The sequence below is a fragment of the Haliaeetus albicilla genome, chromosome 14 (genome assembly GCF_947461875.1).
Source record: "Haliaeetus albicilla chromosome 14, bHalAlb1.1, whole genome shotgun sequence".
In the NCBI taxonomy this organism is placed as follows: Eukaryota; Metazoa; Chordata; class Aves; order Accipitriformes; family Accipitridae; genus Haliaeetus; species Haliaeetus albicilla.
In genome coordinates, this window is record NC_091496.1 from 10,066,817 (window position 1) to 10,092,377 (window position 25,561).

The following is a 25,561-nucleotide window of genomic DNA, read 5'->3' on the forward strand; positions in this document are numbered from 1 at the left end:
ACACATTATATATTACCAGGTTATTGATATGTAACAAAACCAGAATTAAGCACATGGCAACATCTGAAAGAAGATTAGTCTGGATTGAACCTCAAGTTTTGGATTCATTGACAATTCATGCATAACCTCTCTGTGTAAATGTGAACAAATCATAAGATCTTACCTTCTTTTTTCTATTTGGAAGTGGGGTTTATAATATCATTTTCCACAAGCACAGGGCCACCACAACATTCACAGACAGAAAACCAGTGATTGTTGAGACAGCACAAATGCCCATATTGCCACTCATTGACAAGTTTTATAATGTCTGTGCTGTGCCAGTTCAGAGTCATATGCAGCCAGTGGATGTTTGGAGTAAAGAAATAAATGTTAAAGCAGTATACTACAGTCAATAAAAACAAGTCCCTACCTAACATATCAGAAAACGAAATTTGTTCCCATAGATTAACAGGCAAAAGTGTGGCAGTTTTAATCCCCTTTTACTGTGCAAGCCTTTAGCACACAACAAAAGCAAAATAATGCGATTTGGTCGAACTCGCAATGAAAATGGGTTAAGCAAAGTTACTAGATGTTTTGTTGCCATAGGCTAAGAACACAGACAATTACACTGGTTCACTGCATGCTCAGAACTTGTTGAGCGGTGGTAATTTGAACACGTGTCTGAGCCTTCTGTGCTGATTGATTCTGACTAAGCAGTTTTCCTTTCTGTTGATTTGTCATGTGCAGCAGTGTATGTTCATTTTTCTCTGTTTTCTATGTTACACTTCTTACTCCTCAGACTTCTTTTCTTCATTCAAGGTCCATACTGCCCTTTTTCAAAATGTCTGTGTTTCCTAACTGTGTTAGCCACAGCAACAGACTAAAGAAGGCCACCTCTTACACAGCTAAATTGGAAAAGATCCCAGACTAAAGAAAATATTAAATAGAGCAGAAAAAAAGTCAGCATATGGATGCTATCGATGTAGAAGGAAAATAGCCAACTGCACTGTTGAAATTCCCACTCGGAAGAGATACAAGGAAGCAGTGTTTGTTTAGCTCACGCTGCTGCCAATGCAAAGGACCATCATGACCCGTAAAGTAAACCCAGGAGGTGGAAGGATTGTCTCATAAAGGGAAACACAAATATTGCCAATTCAGTTTTCACTGCGACCAAATGTACATGAAGAACGTATTAAAAATTTAGAGAAGACCTTTCAGTGCTACCATATGGAAGAGTACACAATCAGCCTAAGGTCCAGCTACTTCTCAACCTTAAAAGGCACCTTTAGTCACAGACATCCTCAATCTAGAAAGAATTTCTGGAGTCAACAGCTGGTAGGAAAGCAACATTATATCATTTTGGACTGGAGGAGAGACCTGTACAGTTAAAAACATTTAACCATCATTAACTACTATCTGACTAGTGATCATTAATCCTATTTTAATAATACTGGTGCATTTGCATCTCCGTGGGGATTACATTGAGATTTATATAGGTTCCATACTGAGTTTAGTAGTGAAATATGTAATGATCTCTGAAAAATCACAGTAAATTGCATCTTTGAGATATAATGTTATGTCTTTAAGACTTGCATGGAGGAATGAATGAGGTATGAACCCATGAAGATGGCAGACCCTGTACTCCAGTGAGCAAAGAGCCTGAACTTTCTATTAAAAAAAAATTGGGAAAGAAAATTGTCCAGAGAAAAGAAGGGAAATCAGAACAGCCTGTGAAGCCGATAGTTGAAGAAGGAAGACTTAATCTTTGACTATAGTTTACCTGGGTAATTATTTTACAGTAGATTTAACTTATTATCATATTACTCAAAAAAACCCACCTTTGAACAAAATATTCTATTGAGTAAGAACACAGACTGCTGAAAGATTATGCAGGAACTAATTCATGACTAACAGTAAACAGTGAAAATGTGCATTTGCACTGAGACACTGGATTTTATAACTCAATGGCTTGTGCATTCTTCATTCTTTTCCTTTGCTATCTGAAACACAGCCAGGGTGAGGATATTTTGATAATGAAAGATGAACAAGGGAAGAAACATGGTAATCTGTGGCTAGTGAATCACAGGCCGTACTACAGATCCCCTCCCCTCTACTGAGTTTAAGTTATTGACATCTCAGAAGGTTGGTGGAAGATAAAATTTTTGTCCTTTCCGTACGCATTAACACTTTTAGCCCAAATACTGAATTTAAGAGTGTGTGCTTCTGTTGCAGTATTCTTGTTTTACAACATAGGATTTTTTGCACCTTTACTGAGAAAAAGGGCAGCATTAAAGGAATGTTTTGAAGTGGACTAAATGTGTTAGATTAATAGACAGGGAATATACATATACATTCTAACATCTTTTTTTCACAACTTCGTAACTAGCTTCTGATGTTAACACCTCAAAGCCTGCTGCTGATCTAATACTTTAGCCATAGCTTCAAAAAATGTGTCACACCATTTTCTTGATGAAGATCAAATAAAAAAATTATTTAGTCACCAAAGAAGTAGAAGTGGTTTGTACAGAAATACTGTGGATCATAAAACAGTGGCAAAAAATAATTCTATTAAGCTTTTAATGAACAAAACTAAATGCAATCTAGTAAAAATTTGTCTTATGTATTCTTGCCTTGATGACTGCATTCTGTTGTTTCATTAATTGTTGGACTACAAAGGTCATCACTTGCACTTCCCTGCAGTGAAAAACAGCCACAGAGAGATGTTAATTCCAAAATGATTCATAAGCATATACACACTGCCCCATCCTGCCTCATGGTATCCTATAATCCACAAATCATTCCTGTTGAGCATGGACAAGTCTGAAACCACTTATGTGCTGTGCCAAAGATCATGCATTAAATAAAAACTGAATACTTTCAAATTCAGTTTGATTAAAGCATAATGATAATATACTTCAGTCTTCAGTACTAAGAGACTTTAGTGTTGAGGAATGATTTTATTAAAATTTGAGCAGACTTCATTTACATTCTTATAGTTTTCAGAAACATCATTGCACACTAGCTGCAAGTAAATGAACCAGCAAATCCAAATAACATATGGAATGACTGAGTATTGAGTTATCTTCCTTGGCAGGAATAGGATATAAGTAGTACATGGATAGACTTAGTTCAACACTTTATATTATATTAATTCTGCCTGTCAAATGAAGAACAATTTTAAACCTATTTTATTATTAGTTAATATTTCTGCTGTTACAACACAAGTTAATAGTTAGGACATGTCTGTACTAGGCTCTGTGCCTAAGAGAGCCCTTAAAATCCAAGTAGTCAAAGATTCGGGTAAATAATGAAGTTAGGACATTTTAATAGGTAACGCAAAGAGTGACTACTATACATCCTTTCTTCAAATGTTGTTAATGAATAGTATGAAATTGTAATTTAACTCTCTTTTCCTGAACTTTATGTTACTTTGTTTAACTTCATCTTTGCCACAGGTTCAAGTAAATCAAGTATAGCAATATCAATTCCATACCAACTGTGTAAAAATTCAGTTTCTGAGAATTTTTAAACTTGAAAATTAATTTCTGTTATTCTAGAAATAACAACTTCCTTTCCTGGTGATACGATTAAATTCCTACTTGAGTAGTCCTAGTCTTTCTGAAATTGCGTAGGGAAATTCACTCTGGCTCCTTTGGCATTCTGATTTAAATAAACCCCAATCACTATTTGAGGAAGTTTATTTTACCCACTTCCTTTCTGTCAGCTGGAAGTCAAGAAAGCCAACAGTTCTTTGAAAGATGAGATTTAGAAGCTGTTAAAGTTTAAATGGTTCTGGGTTCATATTCTTTTATTATTTCAGACAAGAATGTTAATGATTAAACATCCATATTAAAGCCGTAATAATTGTGCTATCTGAAACATGGTCGAAGTTTCAATTGAAAATGTTATTCCATTGTACAATGTAAAATGTACTGATTGAAAAAATGTTTTCTTTTAATTTCATATATTTCTAAACATGTCTATAATTATAACATACAGCATACTGCCCCAAGTCTATTTTTATCTGACTAGTTAACAGGTTTAATTTGTTTGCCAAAACTGGAGTTCTGACAACTGTTTCCCATTTTAATTCAAATAGCTTCTTCCAGAATAACTCCTTAGGGAAAAACATGGAAAAATGGAAAACAAGAATATTTTTAATAAAATCTTTCAATATTTTGAAACAATTTCTGACTTTCTGAAAAGCTCTAGCTTTCTTCTGTTTAGTGACAAAGTGGTGATATTAAATCTCTCTCTAACAAGACTTAAATGTACATTCAAACATATTAAGATAAAATTTAGTATCTGTAACTGAAACTCAATGCATATGGATCACTGATTAAAGTATTACAAGGATTTATTTGTCTTTCTTAATTACATCCATCAGGTGCTATTTGTCATAGAAAAAAGTTCCTCAGAGCAATAATAAAATCATTGAAGTTGCAGACAGGTTTTCTGTTTGTTTACATGGCTGTTGGGTTTTTTTTCGGGGGTGGGGTGGGTGTGACATCTTGAAGCTGTACTTGTAAAGTCAGCTAGTATAACAGAAGAGAATTATTCACTTCCCAATGTCACTGTTAAACATGATGTGGCTGATTTGTGGGTTCAGACTGGAAGCCAGAGCATGGGCTGCTGTAGCTCCTGCTTGCAGGGCTATGCAAAAAAATCTCCTGCTCACAGGCATTCATCCCCCAGCCACAGGAATCATTGATAATGACAGCTTTTCAGAGGAAGTACTGCCTGGGAAAGTCTCTCTGTACTCAGCAAGCAAGGGAAGATGAGCATCCTACATTTGTCTTTATCATCAAGGGAAGGAAGATTTTTAACTGGACTCAGAGTACTCAGCATAAGGCGTATGTCTCAGGGAGATGAACACGCTTAAATCGCACGGCCAATATCCAGATCAGATTGTGGCTTTCTGAGGGATGTTTTTGCCTTTTCTCCTAAGGCTTCCACAACCTCTCACATAGAACATTCAGTGTCGATCATCCACCTTGCAAAAAATAGCAAGGGTAACAAAACCAATGAAAGATCAAAGCAGGCTACAACTGGCACAACTCTGTCAGAGAAAGTTGTCCAAAACATTTAGACACCAAAATGTAGCATGTTATTTAACTGTATTTTAGCTCCCAGAGAGCATTCAAACAAGAAGATGTGGCTGAAGCAAAGACTCCTGAGTAGAACTAGGGAAGTGATAGTACTTTTAATATTCTTATAGCTGAAGTTCAGCGAATGAAAAATTCAGTGGAGTGTGCAGTGTGTTGCTATTGCTTGGAATCATGCAATAGTCCCATAGGGACACAAAAAACAGTGATGGGGAATGAGGTTCACAGTTTCATATCAAGTGATGTAACTGAGCAACTAGCCAAGCAAACTCATATTAAATTGGCTGATATCACTTGAATCCAGGGCTCTGAGGAGACACAGAAGAAAGATTTTAGGTACCATGAAGAACACTGACATAGCTCAAAGAATCCTCCAATGTGCTGAAGACATGGAGGTAAGGGCAGTGTAAAGGCTTTATTCATTTTCAGAAATTGTAATACTTCTGGTATTATCAAAATGAGTTTTTTGAGAAATTATGTGCCATTAATAGATTTGGCATAAGCAATAAATCCAGTGGCCATCCATCTTCCAGTTTGTAGTGTTAAGAATTCTGGGAATTCTATTGGAATCTTCTGGGGATATCAGTAGGACTAATCCAGTTACCATGAGGATTCTTTCAGTATGAAGTCTTACAGTCTTGTCTTTTATTTCTGCTTACCATCAATAAATATACAGACAAAAATGTTTTCCTTGAATTTTGCAAAACACTAAAAATGAATGTTTGCTTCTAAGCACTGGATTACTTAGAAGTCGTATCTATGGCTATGTTTATGCCTTTTCAATGTCCCAGAGATGCCAGTCTGTAGCCCACAGTCCAAGCAGACTGTGACCCAGCAGTGCAGCCTAACAAATATCTACTTAGGGAGAGTACTAACAGGAAAATTAATCATTGTAATGTTTTCGCTAGTGCTTTGAAGGTTTAAGAAAAAAAAATGGGGTGTTTGTTTGGTGGTTTGATTGTTTGTGGTTTTTTTTTTTCTTCTGTCTTTGAAAGTTATGTTCTAGTTTAAATAAAAATATCCTATGGTCTGTGTTAGGAAGGATACACTATTACAATAAATCCTTCTGGTTTGATAATCTAAGTTTGTAGAAATAAAGTACAACATTTAATGATGCACACATTCACCTCTTTCTCTTGACACTTACAAACCTTTGATCTATTAGTTCATCCATTAATGCAACAAAAAGGTATTTGGTTCTAAATATGTGCAGCTTAACTTTCTCTTTTATTATTCATTAAAACTGTATTTTCCTTCCACCCATCTAGCCTCTTTTCTTGATTCTGATTGATTTCTGCAGTGCTGTAAAAATGTTAACACAAAAAATATGTCATTGTGTGAGTAATATTTTGTAATCCATTGAAAGCTTTTTAAATGATCTACGTGTTTTTTTACAGTTCAGCTACAGCTTCATATGAAATGAAACCTACATTCTGAAGGCATAAGACAGAAGAATGATAGACCATTTCCCTTCAGAAATTCTATATTTAAAATTCTGGCTTAGGTGGTTGCTCACAGGTTACATTTATCTATTACTGAAAAGAAGGAAGAGTAGCAAATTTGAATCTACCTGTTCACCAAAGACTTTGAGATGTCTTTGTCCTGAACGATAGTAATCAGAAACATATGTAGGATAAAAGACAATTCATGACAGTGTTCAATAAAAAAAAGTAACTCAGAAAGATGAGCTTCACCTCACTGGATGCATGAAAGTCCCTTAAGCAGCTATCCTTAGTACAGTACATCCTGAAAATACCTTTTTTAATGAGAAGAACAGTAATCCCATATTTGTTCTTCCCTGTCTTTCTTTTTGATCAGTTTTAGACAGGCTAGAATCAGGTTTCCTGTGTTACTGTAAGCAAATCAGTTAAGGTGTATCTAGTGGGCAAGTATTAACTAAATTTTTTTGACAGCGAGTGCACGGTAGATATCTCTTTTTTGAACCTTTGCAAATCTCTTATATCTCTCTGTACCTCTCTCGACTGTCAATAATATTGAGCACCAACATGTTGCAAATACCTTGCACCAATGAAGTGAGTATTGCTTGTGAACTAAAATGAGAACTGATTTGTCTTTGTCATTCTACTGTTTCTTTCTGCTTCTTGCCTGTAATAACATTTTGTGACATCGTGGAATTTTCTGGGGATCCCCAAACAGCCTGGTCATCCTCTGATCTGCAGTAGCTGGTTCCCTAACTCCCCTGTAGTGCCAAGAGGCACAGCAGGAGGCATTGAGTTATTTCTTTGTGTTCATGCTTGCCAGGAATTTTTCCTAGGATACAATGTACTTTTAAGAAAAATTCTGATCATTTCAGACAGTCTCTAAGCCTTTAGTTATAGCTATCTTGGGATGGTCACCAGAAAGAAATGTAAATCCTATCTCTTATGATGATGGAGAATCCATAGTCAGCAAAGGTTTAAATCAACCAGGAGTCCTGTTGATGAAGCAGAAACAGGAGGCTGACCGCAACAGCCTCGCAGGCCACTTTGCCAAGAGGGCACTTGCTCAATCTACATTCATTGCTGGTGAGAGTCAGGGTTGTGAGGCACCGTAGGAACAGATGACAAGTAGGGTGATGCAGTGAAGGTACAGAGAGGTTCAGGCTCCCATAAAGTCCCACAGAAATGTCTCCTTGAATAAAAATTGCGCAACATCAATAGTCATCTCAAATCCTTAGGTGAGCAGGATCTCACTGCCTGAAGATACTGCCCTGAGCTCAAGAACTTCCTATTATGGAGAGACAGTACTTAACCACAGTCCAGATGAGGATCCAACATTACTGGAGGCAGACTGGTCCAGCTGGTTATTCTTTGTAGGTCTGCAAGGGTTCTTTTTCCTTGCCAGTCTCAGCCTGTAAGTAGTAACATTTCCTACTTAGTGACTGTGTTTGAATATGTACAAAGCATGAGTATGATGTCACATTTGCTGTGGTGGTGGTGTGCTTTATTGTGCTTTGTCATGGAGATATATGGGAAGTGGCTGGATAGCACAATGTGTACTGAAGTTTTCTTCTGGTTCAACCAGATACTGCTTCAGAGCATCAGGCAGCTACGCAACATATGCTGTGCACTGAATAGTCTAAGTGGTCCATTGAGAAAGTGATCTTTTTCTAACCATTGGCAGATACATATCTTTTATCTTGTCCAGAAAGAAAGAAAAGAAACAGTCCCATTTACCAGGTATTGTCTGCCAAGTCCCTGTAAGCAGCAATCACAGGGTTTTCTTAATTATGGCAATAATATTTTTTTCTGCTATCATTACACCAGTTCTCTTTTTGTCTATCCAGAATCATTGAAGAGTTTTTCTTTGTGTGGTTGTTTTTTTTGTTGCTGGTTTGTTTGGTGTGTGTGTCCCCCCAGTTTGATCTAGCTGGCAAATTCTTTTTTCAGGATTGTCTCTAAGCAACTAGCTATTCAACTCATCAGATGAACAAGTTTGCATCACCAGGTCAAAGCACATAATGAAAATCAGCTTTCTCTCGAAACTACAGTGCAAAAGAAACCAGCTTTGATACATTAATATTTGTTTAGTTCAGATCCTGTTTGTCTTGGAGAGACAACCCTGATGTTCTTGCCTGTTAAAAATAAGGTAACAACAAATTAGATCAAAACAAATAGGCAGAAATGTCAAAGACAGACTTAGATGTAGTCTGAGTGAGTCATGTGGAAGTACAGTCACACTGTCCTGGCAGTCATCACCTTACTTTTCTTATGCACCATCCAGAAACAGAGAAATCCAAACCATGACAGGTTACCAGAGCAGCAGGGCACATATCTAGCAATAACATCTTTGCAGATGTTCTTCACAAGTGTACCAGTGCGTATCATGAGAGTATAAAGTGTATAGCTATACCCACACACAGCTACAATTTCATTCACATGTAATATATAGTCCATATATAACATTTATTATACATCTCCAGTGTTCATTAAAATGGGTTAACTAAAATTTGTGCAAGTGGTTGTGACAGGGCCAACAACATTCTTCTGGTTAGCTATGATAGAACCCATAATTTTAGAAAAGGGTGAAGGTTTTTTGAATAAGAAAGCATTTGAGAGTGCTTTTGATGCAGTTAATGTTCCTTTTCATTACCATTCTTTCCTGTTTCCTGATACTGATTTACATCTTTAGAGACCCTCATTTGGTACAAGTCAGCTATTTCTTGCTGCAGCTGTCACTCTATAGGAACTGTGTGTTGCACATCACAGATGTTGGATCACTTTTCCAAGTTATCTATACACTGCAACTTAATGTCATGTCAGACAGAAGAGGATACATGGGAAATAGACTTCAGGACTCCAAAAAGTCTTTGGATTCCTGTCACTCCACATAGCTGTCATGTTGATTTATCTGACACTTTATTTCTGATACAGTGACTTTTCTGCTTGCAAAACCTTTCTTCACAAGGTAGCTCAGCTTGATAGCTCAGAAAACTCTGGCTGTTTGCACTAAAAAGCGCATAAGATGTTTCAACACATCTTAGAGTCACAGCAGGAAATGGTGAACTGAAAAACTTTTAGCATTTGACTTTGATTGAGGTAAGAATCAAAAAGCTTGGATAGATAACTGAACCAGTCTGATATCTTGAGTTAGTGATGTGAGGTTGGGAGTCTCCATTTTCAAGCTTTCTCAAAATATTTTTATCCCTTTGGTGTGTTCCTGGCTGAAAATTGCAAAAGAACAAGCTCTGTTCATGCAAATGACAAGGCATCTCTGATTTCTTTGCTACAAAATATTATTGAGACCAAAATATTGCATGATTTAAACCAAGGCTAGATATTTATATACAAAGCAGAAAAATTCAGAGTGATCCCTCTAAAAATTAAACCTAGTGTTCTGAAACATACCAAAAATTTATAAGAAAGGTAAATCTTCATCATGAATGGCATAAACTACTCCTTTATAAAAAGTGATTAGCAAGTGTTGCCAAAGGAGCCACTAGGTAATACCACTAGGTTATACTGTAAATACCCTACTGTAATATTTCTTCTTTTTTTTTTCTCCAAAGTTGGTTATAAAGGTGATTGAGACAGTTTCCCACTACCTTTTGTATGTCAGTTACACTAATTAACTGGAGAAGCAGGGTGGGAAGAGAAGTAAAGAGTTGAGTAGAATAGGACATATCAACTTCCCAAGGCCATGGCAGATCCATTATCAAAAATCCAAGTGAACTTTGCTCAGGACAGTTCCCTGAAGACTTCACCTAGGGAAAAGTTCAAATATGAAGCAATTTAGGAAAAAATAAGCCAGTTCAATGAACGTTGCCCTATTAAAAAAAAAAAAAAATCTGACCAACTTTATTCAGTTCTATCAAATTAGTCCCTTCTTTTCTTAGGGCACTATATAAGCACTATTTCTTCCTTTTTTGTGTTAAATAGTTTCTCCTTCTTTACACCTCTAACATGGTATGTCAGATGATAGTGATCTGAATGAGTATATGACAACAGAAACAAAACTTCAGAAAAGCATAAGAAATTGAAATTCTAAATTTCATCATGTATATGGCTCCTACTTTGTGATAATGAAGTCCCAAAGAGCTGGATTAGCAATTCAACTTTTAAAATTCACAGGCGACACAGAAAAGGCGGGGGTAAACAAGGGAGCTCAGACTAGCCAGTTTTGTCCTTCTCTAACCAGAGTCAGCAAAGAAACCAACTTTGTTGGTGTAAGATTAGAATCTCTCTGTATTTTTGGTGATAATTCAGACCTAGACCATCATTTATACTCTGTCCTGTGTTGAGATAGAGTTCACTGTGAGACTTTTTCTTGTACCATTTTCCACCTGAAGCTGCCGGGAGGGCAGGGCTTGTTCCGCAGACAAGCCCCTGTGTGTAACACCTCTGTGCTGTTCTGCAAACAGAAAACTGCCTGCTGAGCCTCTCTTCTCTTTCTTCATCTAGAAGCATTACCAAAGTATGCGTGTCTGTCCCTCATGGTGGCATACAGACACTTTACATTGTGTACCTAGAAGAAATGCAGTGATTATGACAAATTCAGGCATTCTTTTTCCAGAAAACGGGCTTGAACTGGAAACTGTTCATAGATGCTGTAGAAATGAGGGCTGTAGACATACCTGGATGCAGAAATGCCAGACAAAAGTGTCCGTACACAGTATTCATTTTCCTGCTAGACATTTTCTTGCCATTTTCTTTCTTCTCCTTTTTTTTAATTGTCAGCTCCACAATAAAAGTTCTGGTTGATTTAAACAAGTAATTGGATTAATTTAAGGACACAAATATCTGGGATGAATATCCAGAAAAGCTCCTGAGAACAAACCAAATGATCAGCAAAGTATCCCAAGGGAAGCTGTAGAAACTCAGTTACTTGGGACTCTTAAATTAAAAGGTTCTCTGGGGAACAGTTTTGGGAGAGAGGCTTGATAACTTAGGACTTTCCTATCATTAAGCCTGGAAAGACAGTCATTATCACCAAGAGTAGGAACACGGTTCGTTAAAGTTTATAACAAAAGCTGAAATACTTAGCTGTGTGACATGAATGCTGATGAAACAGAAAATAATATAAACACCACCAGACACCAAGGGAGTCTCAAGTCTCCTTTAAAGAGTGGGGGAAGAATGGTGCAATATGAAGTTTAGTTCTTTTCACTGGCCCGTGTGGTTCCTGTACACCTCACGTACAGATTGACCTGAGGGTTTAAGCAGTTACATTCCATTCACCTTCGTGAGCATACGAGGCTGCATATTCATATCATTATATATTTCCTTGCTCCTTAAAAAGATCAATATATTTTATATCAAGGATTTATAGCCAGCTCAGCAGGCAGGAAGACACATTGCAAAATATGCGAAGGAAAACAGAAAAAAAAAAAGGAGTTATGAAAGCAATTCAGTAAGTGAAAGTTGCAGAGTGGTCATTTATATTTTTAAATTCACAGGCCACACTTGTCTGCTCTGCCCTACCATCCCCTCTTCAGATTTGGGTTTTCTCATCCAGGACAGCTGAAACTGGGGAGATTAGCATCCGATGTCAACTGACAAAGAGTGGCAGGGTCCACTTCCAAGACAGAAGTCCCTTGTTTTGTCTACTTTAATGCACTTTACGGTATTTCTGGACTAAGAAGGATGGATATGGCATTAGCACAGCATTCAGGATAATACACCCAGCCACAGCTTTTGTAAGAGAACCCATAAATTTAAGCATTGGTCCACAAAGACATTTAAGAGCATCACTTCTATAATTTCAGGCAGAAGTAACTGGCTAACACTCTGAAAGATCAAATATTATTTCTTTGTGCCTAGTTCTATACACAGAATGGGGATAGTAGTACTTTCCACCTCACAGGGTATAAATACATCAAGATTAAAGACATTTCAGCACTTGTTAATAGAGCCATAAAGTCCCTAAACTAGTTAGGTTATGTAGCACACACTGACACTCACACACCAGAGGCTCTGGCCCAGTGACTTTAATTCTGCATTGTAAATTGTGATAACAGGCTCATTTAACTCAAGGAGAATTTTACTTAGACACTGTCATGTACTTAGCATAGCACAGAAATATTAAGCAAGACTTAAAGAAGATTTAAAGCAGAAAATATTTCATTTTGCATGAATAATTTAAAATTAAAAAATGATTAAAATGTCTTAAAGTAATGAGTTAGTCGACCCTGAATCCTGCACTAATTATAGCTACCTGCCACTACAAATTCTTCCGTGTCCAGGTAGTGTTTATAAAGTACATAAAATCTACTTTTGATTTGATTACAATTTCATTTTCCACCTTAATTATATCACGCAGGGTTAATCTGACAGTTAGAAAGCCCTACGTGCAGTAATTTTATGTAGGGGATTTAATTAAGCCTAGGGGATGGTGTTTTAGTTAGGTACATAAGATTTACTTGAGTTGGAAATTCTTAAATTGACTGGTGCCAGGAGCTGTATGGCATTTGGGTTGTTATCAGCAAAGAAGGGCATGCTACTCATTTTGGAGGAAATCCTCACTGAAATCTAAAGTAACCTGAAAATCTGTGCAATGCTGGTTCAATACCTGTGCCTAAGAAGATCCAGTTACAAAAGACTTTCCAACTGGTGGGACTCATTTCAAGGAGGAGGCAAAAGAACAAGAGAAGGGAGATTTGGCACGTGAGTGTTTAATTGTTAGCATGCCAAGTGGCACTCTCCAAGACAATGACCAGACACAATTTAGGGTATAGCTTGCACTAGGGACTATTTACAGTAAGCAGTATGGAAAAAGCTGCTGTGCTGGTTTTGACTGAAGGGAACTCATCCATGGCCACAAAGATGCACGGATGCGAGCTGAGCCGCACCACTTGCTCACAGAGCCAGAGAACAGTCCTTGGCCCATTCCTTACTACCATGAGTGTATCCTCTAGCTCTGCTACCTGCCTCCTGTCTCCCCTTCACTGAGCCCGGGAAAAGGGCTGATGACAGTAAGAGCAGGTTGCTGAGGGAACCTGGGTCTTGAGAGGTCTTGGCAAGAGAGGAGAGAAAACTGGCAGCAGCCTTCATCCTTTCTGGTAGACCCAGAGCGTAACTTTTCTGACAGCACACTGCAGACTTGCAGACATCCTTCCCTGCCACAGGTCCTCAAAATGTGCCTGCAGGATCTTGCTATACCACCCCGGTCAGTCGCTCCTTCTTTTTCCAATATGTCTCCAGTATTGCAGCAGCTCTTTCCAGAGCTGCCAGGAGCCTAATGCAAGTGCACTCATCCCCCATCACTCTTGGGGACTACTGACACCTACTCCATTACACAGCTCTTCAGCAAGGAACAGGGCACCTGGAACACATTAGTCAATCATTTTTACTATCTTTCTGTCCAGAGAGCTGGGAGGACTTGTAGTTCAAGTTTATGTGGATACAGTAAGGGGATTCATGCACAGGTTTGCTAAAGGCTTTTTAAAAAAAAAATAAAATTGTTTAACAGTTCTGCCTCAAGCTAAGGTGAAATACTGTAAGCTATTAAACTTATCAGTGCACTTATCTGCTGTTACCAGGTGTGTTTTTCAAGTGAAGCTTAACAACAAAACGTTTGGAGACTACTCATTAAACTCACAGTGACAGCCTTGACATGACCACAAAAGCCACTTTTCTGCTCCAGACGTTGAATTTTACATCCAGCTATGCAAAAGGAGATATTTTTGAACTTATTAGCCAAGTATTCTCCTGATTAGGAAACATCCCTCTGTGGATTGTAAAGCCCTGTTTGAAAACACTTTGTGCAATTGTAAAAATGCGATGTATCCAGAAGAACTTTAGAAACTCTGGGCTAACAAAGAGACAAACTTTGCAGGCATATTAATTTCAGCTGCTATCATGGTAGATTTCATAGTCTAAGTCTAATATTTGGAGGTGAGATTTCTAAGATCCAAGTATGTAGGAAGGCAATTAGAGATTCAGTAGGTAACACCATAACATTTTTTTGCAGTAGATGCTAAGACAACACTGTGTTTCCCGTATGTCATCTTTCAGAAGAAAATAGATCTTAATTGAAATATCAGAAAAGAGCTCATGGGAAATGTTTGCAGAGCCTTTTCCTTGATGACCTAGCTAAATTCTCTTTGGGTGATCACATTCTTCCTATCCAAAATTACCCTGTAATTTCATTGGTTTACATTACCCTTCATTTCCTTTCTTAAACATGGTATGTAATGCTGATGGCAGAGATGACATGTCACATTCACTATCCTTATACATATGGAGAAATACATAAACAACTTGGAAAGCGATTTGTGGTTCTATAGAGTGAAAGGTATGTCATAAAAATAAGGTATTATGTTTTGATATGATTCTCACAAAATGTTACTTCCAGGAATGATGTCACTTTTTTAGCTGGAAGATCTTGGCTGACCTGGTAATGCCATTTCTGGAAATCCAAAAGTAAGTAAAACATGCAAGAGTACAAATAATTCAGCAGCATTCGATGGTTTTGTGATAAAGTAGATAGGGCATGCATAATTCCAGTCTATTTCCTGCCAAATGTTAAGTCATACTGATGTTAGGTAAGATACAACAATGGATTTTTAACTCATTGCTTCATAGGATTACTTCTGCACTTTATCTTTGTACAAGCTGTGTGTGTATCTTTGTGTTAGACTTAGTTCTTGTGGAACATGTTGCAATGGCCACACCAGACGTTATTAGAGAATTCTGCTGCATCCAAACTGTTCTGAGTTGAGTCTTCTGGTCTACAAACAAGCGAAGATGTTTAGGAACATAGGTCTGTGATATGTTTTTGTGTTTGTACTGTATTTAGGATCTACAATCCCGAGCAGGACTCCTCAATGTTCACACAGTACATATTATGAATAATAATAATGTTGGAACAACGAAGGTCTCCATGTTACTGTCACTGACAGTGGCCACTGCTAGCTGCTTTTGCTGATACTATGAAAAAAGCTCCACTGTGAATAATATTTAATAATCTGGCTATGAAGAAATTTTCTTCCTGGTTTCCATTAGTTTACTGAAGCTTTAAAGATGGTACCCCACTTCTTCATTTACTTGGCTTTTGTATTATCTCTTCTAAATAAATAAATATTTGTATAATATGTTTTGACTTTATGAGTTGGATTTGTTCCACCATAACTTAGGAAGAATAATGCAAATGCTAAGATTTTGGAGAGGTATCTGAGAGGTATTCTGCTGTAGCTTGAGGCCTTATTTTTATTAGAAAATGATTTTTGTTCCTATTTGAAGAAGGTTTTTTTTCTTCCTATTTGCTTTGGAAGTTTCATATTGTTCTGTTTTACAGAAAGGATAATGTTTTTTCTTATCATTATTATTGTTATTCAAAATAACTTTATGAGAAATTCTCAGCATGAGGACAAACTTATTTACACTGCAATAAGGTTGCTGCTGGTCTGGAATCCTGAGCTTCTTTTGTTGTAAAAGGCCTCTTTCTCCTAACAGGAATCTTCCTTGTGGAAATACTGTCTGATCCATAACAAGCGAGGGACCCTGAAGTAATCTTTCATTTATCAACACTTACCATCAGAGCCAGCTGTAAGAATAGGTAAAAAAAAGGTTCTTTGCCTAAAAAGCAGACCTCTGGGAGCTGTAAAAAACCCCTATGTTTGCTGCAGAGCTGGAGTGACAGGTCAGGGTTATGAAATAACCCTTCTGGAAAGCAGTGTCCTCCTTCTTCTATACAGTATGCAGCACAGCTGGCCATATGGCTGTACCATTGGGTGGAGATGCACTCAAACTCTACACTGATGCTCCATGATGACAAGGCTGAAGCTGTTTCTGTCCAGATATTATTTAATCTTACTACTGCAATAAAAGATTTGTGCTGTTAAAAGCCCGGCTGAAGAGGCAGAGTCACCTGTAGCAACGTGCTGATGAAGATACTCAGCTTCTGTCTGCAGAGCGGTAGCAAGTGGGAGGAGAGGTAGTGACCCTTGGTGCTATTTTGAACGGGACAAGGCAATACAGGGAACGTGCTTCTCCTAGCTCAGTATGGTCCTCACACTCCCCAAACTGCGGTCATGGAGACGGGAAGCAGTAAGGGTAAAATACAACACCACAAGTCAACCAGGAAAGGGTTACTGTCTACGTGCCTGGTGTATGACTCATGTTGGGAGCTAAAGCTGGGCCCTTTCTGTGGGCTATGAAAAAACAAAAGAAAAACTGTCTGGAAAACAGTTGCATCATTTTAGAGCAATAGATTGTTTTCTGAGAGTAGGGCCTGAAACAGCGCTGGGTGTGGTACAGGTGCCTTCCTGAGGGAGCATCTTTCCACCCAGCAGAGCTGGAAGCAAGCACGAATCACTGCAGATTCATGGAGGGCAAACAGGAGGTGGACTGCAAGAGGGAAGGGGGAGGACAGATTTATACATGATAATGACAGAAACATCTTGATAATATCTGAACTCCAATCATAAACAAATGGAGAAGTCTGCTCATGTATTTGTTCCTCTGGACATTTCATATGCTTCAATGACCTGAATAGTTATTGTTTGCATAGTAAAACTCAGCCCCTCCAGCATATTTATGCTTCTGAAACCTTTGAAGATTTCAGCAGAAGTGACCATGTCTGTTTTCAATAGGGGTCAAGAGAGCACATGTGTGCAACAAAATACCTTCAGGGGAATCAGTCTTGTACTTCAATCTCATTGAATCGTGCTTGGTGCTTAGACTTTCCTTTCTTAAAATGGCCAGAAAGGTCCTGGAATTTAGCATGAAAATGTCTCCACCTCGATCAAGTTATTGGAGGTATCTCCTTATTTTCCCTTCAACCTTCCTTTGCACAAGTGGCTTGGTCTCCCATGCCTTTCTCTGTCCTGTCCTTGCCTCAACCATCTAAGTAACATGGGTTGCACAGCCCTTGAAGAAAATCCTACCTAGGTGTCTGGCAGCTGCAGGGCTCCATGTTAGGGACCGGATCTTGCAGGATATGAGGGCAGTAGCAGCTGTGGGTTTTGCTGGGCTACTCTTCTCTGCATCATCCACTTCAGCATCCTAAGACCTAAGAGATGGTGTCTCCGCAGAAATCTCCTGTTACTGGACCATGCTGACTCTTTGGCTGAACACCTGCTGTAACCCACCTCCTCTGAGAAATTCACTAGGCTAACAAATACATCTTATGAACTGGATGTGCTTCTTATACCATCAGCTGGACCACTTCGGTTCATGCTATTACTTGTGTTACTAGGCCTAATATTTCCAGGGATTATAGTAGTGTTAATATTGCAAGTTACATTTTCAGAAAATGCTGAAAACCAGACTTCACTTCACAGTGAAAATTTAGAAATTTAGAGTCACTTATAAAAGTCTCTGATACAAAGGACAGGAAGGAAGAAACTGCTTCCAAAAGTCAGGGTATCACAGAGGCTAGAAATGAAACTAATGAAGTTGTTGCCTTTGTCAGGCCAACAAAAAGAAGATCGTAGCAGACCTCCCAAGAGGTTAGCCGATGTTAGTGGACGCAACCTCTCTTGTGTGGATTTAATTAGCCAAATGGGGAGCCTTCTCATTGGAAAGGCCCAACACAGCCAGACCTACATTGCTTGTATGGTGGAGTGGTAACTACATATGGATTTAATCTTGTCACCAGACCTAATATGCATCTGTATCAGATGTTAATGTAATTTACCATATCAATTCAGAGTTCAGTGAAGCAAGTTCCCCATGAAAACTTAATCTTCATCTCTATTACCTTTATGTTTTATTTCCCCCCTTCCCCTTCAATGATTTTTATCTGCCTCAGATTTCAACACCTCTGTCAAGCAGTCTGCAATGTTTCAGGTTTAATATCATTTTACCTTTCAAATATAACTACAGAGGAGTGATGTATTGGGATTAGCTCACTGGGCTTGTCTGATCTATGTGATTGTAGCTTTGCAACTATCCAGTTAGCCAACGGCAATGCTAAATGGGGGAGGTAGTGAATTTTTTATTGATCCAGGCAGTTCTGCCTTAAGAAAAGAGAAGCACACTCTTGCATGCAAACTTGCTCTGATACCGTCATTTACTATCTTCTAGACTCCACAAATGGGGGGACAAGCAGTAGGGAAAAATTTATTTATTTATTTATTTATTTATCTTTTCAACTTGAGGACATTGACTGATTTGGTTGAAGCAAAGAACATGACTTGAAGATTTCCATAGAAAAGAACCGAATCCAAAAGCCTTTTATTAAAAAAAAAAAAAGCTTTGGAAGCCTTCAGTTAATTTTTGTTGAATGAGTTATATTTATACTTTGCTATATGCAGGAACTGAAGTTTCAGACTGCCAAGAACACAGGATGGGATCATGTGGTTATTGGCTGGTCTACCCTTCAGCACAACAAAGTAGTCATTGAAGCATTTACTTTTGAAATGGCTCAGTGTATCCGCATTGACCAACACTGGTTAGTGTAAATGGCTCAGCCTGCCCACACATGCCACTCACAAAATTCCAGACACAGTTCCTCCCTTTCTATACTGTGCTTGGTATTTTTCAGGATATTACATTTTTTATAGCTTTTTAAGGAATAAAATTCAAAAGAGGGGTGGTGTTCTATTTCTCTTAAGTGTTATGTTTGTAAAGAAATTCTGAAGATTCTAAGCAAAAGTCTAAATAGTTTCAAAAGACAGACAGTACAGAAGAATGTATTCTTACTAATTATTTTTTTTCTGGAGTTTGACAAGTGCTTAGGCATTTGCTTATTATTTGAGAGATGGAGGTTCAGTTCTCTGCTTTGCTGCAGAAATTTTTGTATGACCTTAGACAAATCATTTAGTTGTGGTGAAAAATGAATATACAAATATAAATATAAAACTAAAAGAATATAATGGCAATAAAATGAAGTGAGAATAATTATATCAAAGACTGTGATATATCTATCACAAAAATATTGTGGTAGTTACCGATCTATGTCATGCCATATTGAAGACTATGTTATAAGTGAAAATAAAGATTAGCACTGGCAAGGTATTTCAGTACTAATCTCTAAAGAATTTACTGGTAATCAAATAAGGTACGTCTTTCAAGATTAAGTGCATTCTAAACAACTGAGTTCTCATTAAAGCTGCATTGTATTTAATAGTTTGAATCGCTATCTTTGCTACTTGTTGAAACAGCTATTGAAGGGTAGTCACAGTGAGGCCGCACGGTAAAAGCTGGTTAATATAACATTGTTGATATTTCTGTTTAATGCTGCTTTTCAAATGATCAAGAAGCTCTGCTGGGGCAGACTCAGGACACTCTAAGGCTCATTCATTGAAATAAATAATGTCTGGACTACTTAGCACTGCCAGGGAGTTCGAACACATGTGAAAGAATGGCATCTCCTGTACCCAGACTCCAAGGATAGGATTCATCTCTCCAGATGTAGACATCTTCTTTTGAGTTAGTCCTGCTAAGCTGCTTTCTGGTTTGTGAAAAGACATAGGCACTAACATCTCATGTTATAATAGTTTTCTACATCTTCTAGGCCTTTTTCTCTCTGCTATCTTTAAGGGGCAGTACCAGGCTCAGACAAAAAGCCTACATTTTAGATACCTGAAGTGAAATTAATTAAATCCCATGCTCTCCTTGCTTACAGATCAGAAAAGGACAGCTGGAGCCTACCACCAATAACAGTGTGTAACTGTCCTGCAAAGAGTTGACAAAAGCCACAGGGTTTATGTACTTGTGGTAGTGAAGTCTTATGTAAAAGACTTTCAGATGCTTTAACTGATGCTCCTGGGATACTCTAAGTGGCAGAAATGTTACTGGAGAACAGCAGCAAAAAAAGTGGCTCTAAAAATGCTACTTGCTGCCTCTTGTGTATCTCATTTCAACATTGCGTGATAAGTCAGTGTTGTAACTCTTGTAGCATGTGTTTTATCTCAAGTCATCATAATACTTTGTGACAATGGATTCAGTTCACTGGGACTGAGAATATGTGTTCCTATTTTATCTGAAGCATCATGTATTTGAAATCACTGTTGTACTAGAGAAAAACCTACTAGGCAGCTGGAGTGGTCTCATGCAGACTCTCCTTTATGTTTCTTTCCAACAGAATGCATCTGTGGGCTCCAGGTAAAGAACTGCCAACGTAAGCAAGCAAACCAACTCCATCCAATCTTACAACCATCAAGAGAGGTGGAGTGACTTCCTCTAACATGCCTGGAGGCTTCCTTCCAGGCTTTAACCAGATCTCTGGCCAACTGCAGCTATGTCAACTAAAAAGTGAAATTTCATTTCATCACCCTGACCATGGGGTTTGGTTTTTTTTTTGGTTTTTTTTTGTTTTTTAACAAAATAGGTTCAACAGTTTAAATATTAGGTCTTTGTTAGCCTTAAGGGTCCTTATTTTGTCTGAAACGAGTTAGTTCAGTTGGCAGTTCTGTGGAATGGAGAAAGGGCTGAAGAGATAAGCAAGTGGTAACAGGCTGAAAGGAGTATCTTTTCAGACAGTGTGGGTGAAATTGAAAGTGAAGATAGGAGTAAGTTTTTACTAACTAGTGACTTCAGCAAAACTCTCTGCAGTTCTTTTCCTCTCATTTTCAGCCAGATAGGGAAATCAGCAGTGTTTCTGGCAACATAAACTCTCAGAAGGATCCCTCAGTGAAAAATGTATTGGCAGCTTAATTCTGTTCTCACTGGAATCGGTGTCAGACTGCTACAGGACTGCAGGGATGTGTTAGGATGGGTACATTATGCAGATAGCTATCCCATTAACATGTTCAAAACATAACCTCTCCTTGTAAAGGGAAACCCTACTGAAGGGAATGTGGCAGTCTTCTGTAAATTCCAAATAAATTCCCCGTCTGTCTCCAGTGACTCCCTTCTTCTATGTGCATTTTCAGTCCTTTCTAGAAGTGTGAAGAGAGAGTAATTTTGGCTCATCTTATATTTAGCTAAGATCATCCCTTAAGGCTTTGTAAGACCTTTGAAAATCTGTACCAAAGTAGAAACCTGAGAAGAGTTCTGATTCTTGAAACATGCACAAACAAAGACATCTTGATTTCTAATACAAACCTGTTCAGCAACATATTCTTGATAAGGCACTAAGTTTAGGGTGTTTCTGTTGTATTTCAGTTGAATTCCTTTTGGCTTCATTTAGTAAAGTTCTGGGACTGTGTTTGTTTTTAAATAATGTGTTGAATGCCTCCTGGTTAGTTTTATAGGTGATAAAGGAATACAAATAGTGAAGAACAATGATAATTACCTGTCATCCCCTGGAAAGTTTTATGAAGCTCATTTTGTTGAAAAGAGCTGTAAATAAGTCTCTAAGAATATCAGCCAGCATCCAGAATATGCCTGGGGACTGCGTCGTACGAGTAACATTTTCCACAAACTCTTCAGTGAGGTTCTAAAAGCTGTTTTCTGTTTAACAGAACACTGCGCCTCTGTCTTCAAAATTAATTCAGCTTTCACTAAGCCTGAGATTTTGCTCTTCTTCATTTATTGTCAGACTGAAACTGTACTTTATTTCCTACAGTGTAAGACATTGTCATTTAGAATCAGAACTGGATCAGCATTTTCTTGCCCTGTCCTCTAAAATAAATCCTAGTTATAAAGTTCTATGTAAGCATATAGCTGACAATATTTCTTGATCCCATGGGTCAAAAGCTTTCCACAGAGCCTCAACATAGCATGTAACTCAGAATCAGCTTCTGAAAGACAAAAATATCATCTGTAGCTACTTAAATAATTTAATTCTGGCTAGTAAGCCTATCAAGCACCTCTAGGTTGGTCTTGATCTGAATATCATTCTCAACCATGATTCACTTCAATGTGGTTGAAAGGATAGATGCTGTGTTTTAGTGCAAGGTAATTCTTTCTCCCACATCTGAATTGTAGAAACATTTGGTCACTCACAAAGTGACCATTCACTGGTCTGAAAGTTGGTTCTGTTCTTACATTGCTATAATAGCTCCTAAGCTATATGAGGGTCCTGCAAAAGAAAATTATCCAGCTGGTCACATTTCACTTGGAAATGTAGTCTCAACATTTTGTAGAGGATGCTGCATATTTTGGAGGAAAATGTCTTGTTATTCTGGAAATTAAACTATTTTAAACTACTCTCGGCAATGTCAGTCTCCAAAAATGTTACTGTCAACATATGAAAACCAAAGTAATTTGTTCTGTACATAAATTCATGGCAGAGCTTCAGAGCAATTTATAAGGGAAGTAAACATCCTCCTCCCTTATACACGATCCTCCAGCAGTCTTTTTAATTCACAAAGAGCTCTTTCAAGTTTTCTGCCACATAACCTTCTGTAAAGTGCCTCTGAAAATGTCTCCTTTCTCTTATCTCATAACTCTATGCATAAATTTAATGGATGGAATAGCAGTTTTGTTTAATTTGGTTTCAGACATTTGTTTCGAGTCCCAACAGGTATATACTTCTTTTTCATGTGCTAATTGTTTTTGGTTTTTTTTCAATTATTGGCACTAAATTTAATCTGGTCCTCCAAGGAAGTATAATATGTTTCCTATCAGTTCCGGCTGCTACTTTGTGTGTCAATTGAAGAGACATTTAATGGGAATGCTTATTAATTATAATATACAGAAAGCCCTGACAGAAACTTGTGACACAAAAATGTGTAAAGTCAGATTTAATTTCTACCAAAATCTTTGGGCTACTGTGTTAGTGGCTGCAATACTCATTTAACTTTTATGCTTCATTTTTACTAACACTAGTTAAGGTTCCATCATATAACCTCAATGAAAAATGACCTATGATTGATATCACTGTTACTCAGAAACAACTTCGGTGATTGAATCAATGCTTCTGGCAGGAGTTGGGTTCGGAACCTGCTTTGAGCAGGGGGATGGACTAGGTGATCTCTGGAGGATCCTTCCAACCCCTTCCAAACTTCTGTGGTTCTGTGATTCTCTGAACAGTGAAAAGACTACAGCTAGAAATATAAAAGGAAAATTCAGAGTCACCTGTATATCTAATGAAGAAGGAATAAAAAAAATAACATCCTACTTTTGAAATTTAACAAATAACATCATGTTAAAAAATATACGTGAAACTTCCTAAAATTTTTCTACTGAGTTTTTTTGGGGGGTTGTTTAATTTAATAATTATTAAAAAAAGGAGTAATGGAGAAAAACAAACCCATAGCTATGACTTTTTACAATATAAGACTATTGTCAGTGCAACAGTATTCTCTTCTAGGAAAAAATATTTGCATTTATTGGTCTTAAAATCCTGAGTTACAAAGAATAATATTTTAAATTGCTGCTGTCAATTTTCAGTTCTTTTTTTCAATGTTCTTATGCAGCAAGGTAAGAACCATTAGGACAAATGCTGGAATGGCAAAAGAATTTAAATTTATATAAGTATACACACACACACATTCTTTTTTTTTCTTTGTGCCTTTAAATGCCATTTCAACATACCTAATGTAGAAAGTAAGCATCTGTAATTTTAAAGAGACAATGCTTATATTGCTGCTCTATTGTCTCTTCAGTAGTAGTACATTGTGTATGGTTTTCAAATCCTAGAAACTATTTGAGAGGTATAAGATTGTGTTTACTCAAAAAGGACATTATTTTATCACAAGAAACAACGTCCTTCAATTAAATTTGATTTTAGTCCTGAAAATAAATAGGAGTATGTCAAATCACTTGTTACATAAGACGAATGAGGCTGAAATCACTGATATGTTCAGAAAGCACTTTTCTATAACAGCACACCATGCAGTATGGAGTTAACTACACTTACTACAGAATAAAAGTCACTTACTGTTCATAGCATTACAATATCGTGTGAAGTCAAAGAGACAGTGTTTTTTCTGTAACAAGGTTTGGTATTTTTTTCAATTTTGCAGTAAATTAAATGTTGATTACCCTGTTTGGTATTGTATTACCTAAATAATAGGAAGCTGCTCAAAACAATCCAATGGGACAATAATCTATAGCAAAGACCTGAAATCTGAAGGGAATTCTTCTGAATGCTTATGTTTTTTCCGGAAATGAGAAATATATTGATTGGGAAACAACCCTCATCAGCTTTCATTAAGCTAAAAGAGTTTGTTTTTCACATAGCTTAGAACTAAAAGGGGAGCTAAACCTCAAAATATGCCTTGGGTATGAAGAAGAAATAAGTTTTAACAAAAAGCCAGAAACTGCAGTGTGAGGAATACTGACAGAGACATTAAATGAAGGCTGGACATTTCATTCAGTCTCATAATCTGCTTCTCCCTTACAGATGAAGGCAAAAATGAGTGGAACCAGAGATGTAAGAAACATTTAAGATTTAGGTAAGCAGAAACTGATGTATAAATGTTTTTACCATTATTCTGCTTACTGTCCCTTTTGTGAACATACCCTAATTTTGAAAAGGCTTCTTTGAGCCACTTACTGGGCTAATGTGTTTAAAGGATAAAGAGACTTCTTGTGTTAACTCGAGTGGGTAATAAGGGCTGCTACCCTGGGATCCACTCCAAGAGTAGATTGCAAAATTGCGAAGGTGTAATCATGCTCTGAGAGAAGTGAAGTAAACCCATCACGTCAGAGGGGCCATCAAGAGGATTAAATGGGATCTCCAGAAAAATTAATGAATGACTAACTTCTTGATACATCAGGTTGAAACTCAGAAAGGAAAATACATTAGTTTGAGTTGGTCCCTGCCCAGGATATTTCCCTACATTTTTTAATCAAAATGGAAAATAAAACTGATTTCAGGTTCAACAAAATAAGTTAGAGAAATTCCCCAGCATACTGGGGAACTAACTTTCTTTTCTGAAGACATATTTCACTATTGAGGTGTTTGCCTTGTTATCGTGTCATCATATCATCAGGGGTCTATGTGGCCCTGCCTGAGCAGGGGAGTTGGACCAGGTGACCTCCAGAGGTTTCTTCCAACCTCAGTCATTCTGTGATTCTGTGCTACAGTACAGGCCATTCTGCAGTGAACTGAATTGAGCCACCTAAACAAAAACCTCTAATTTAGCTGTTCTAGGCTTCCTCCCATTTTTCCAGAAGGACACGTTTCTCCTCTAAACTCTGTATCCAAAGAAGGGCCTCAAGGGACGTCTTAGATATGCTGTCAGATCACAAGTGGCTCTC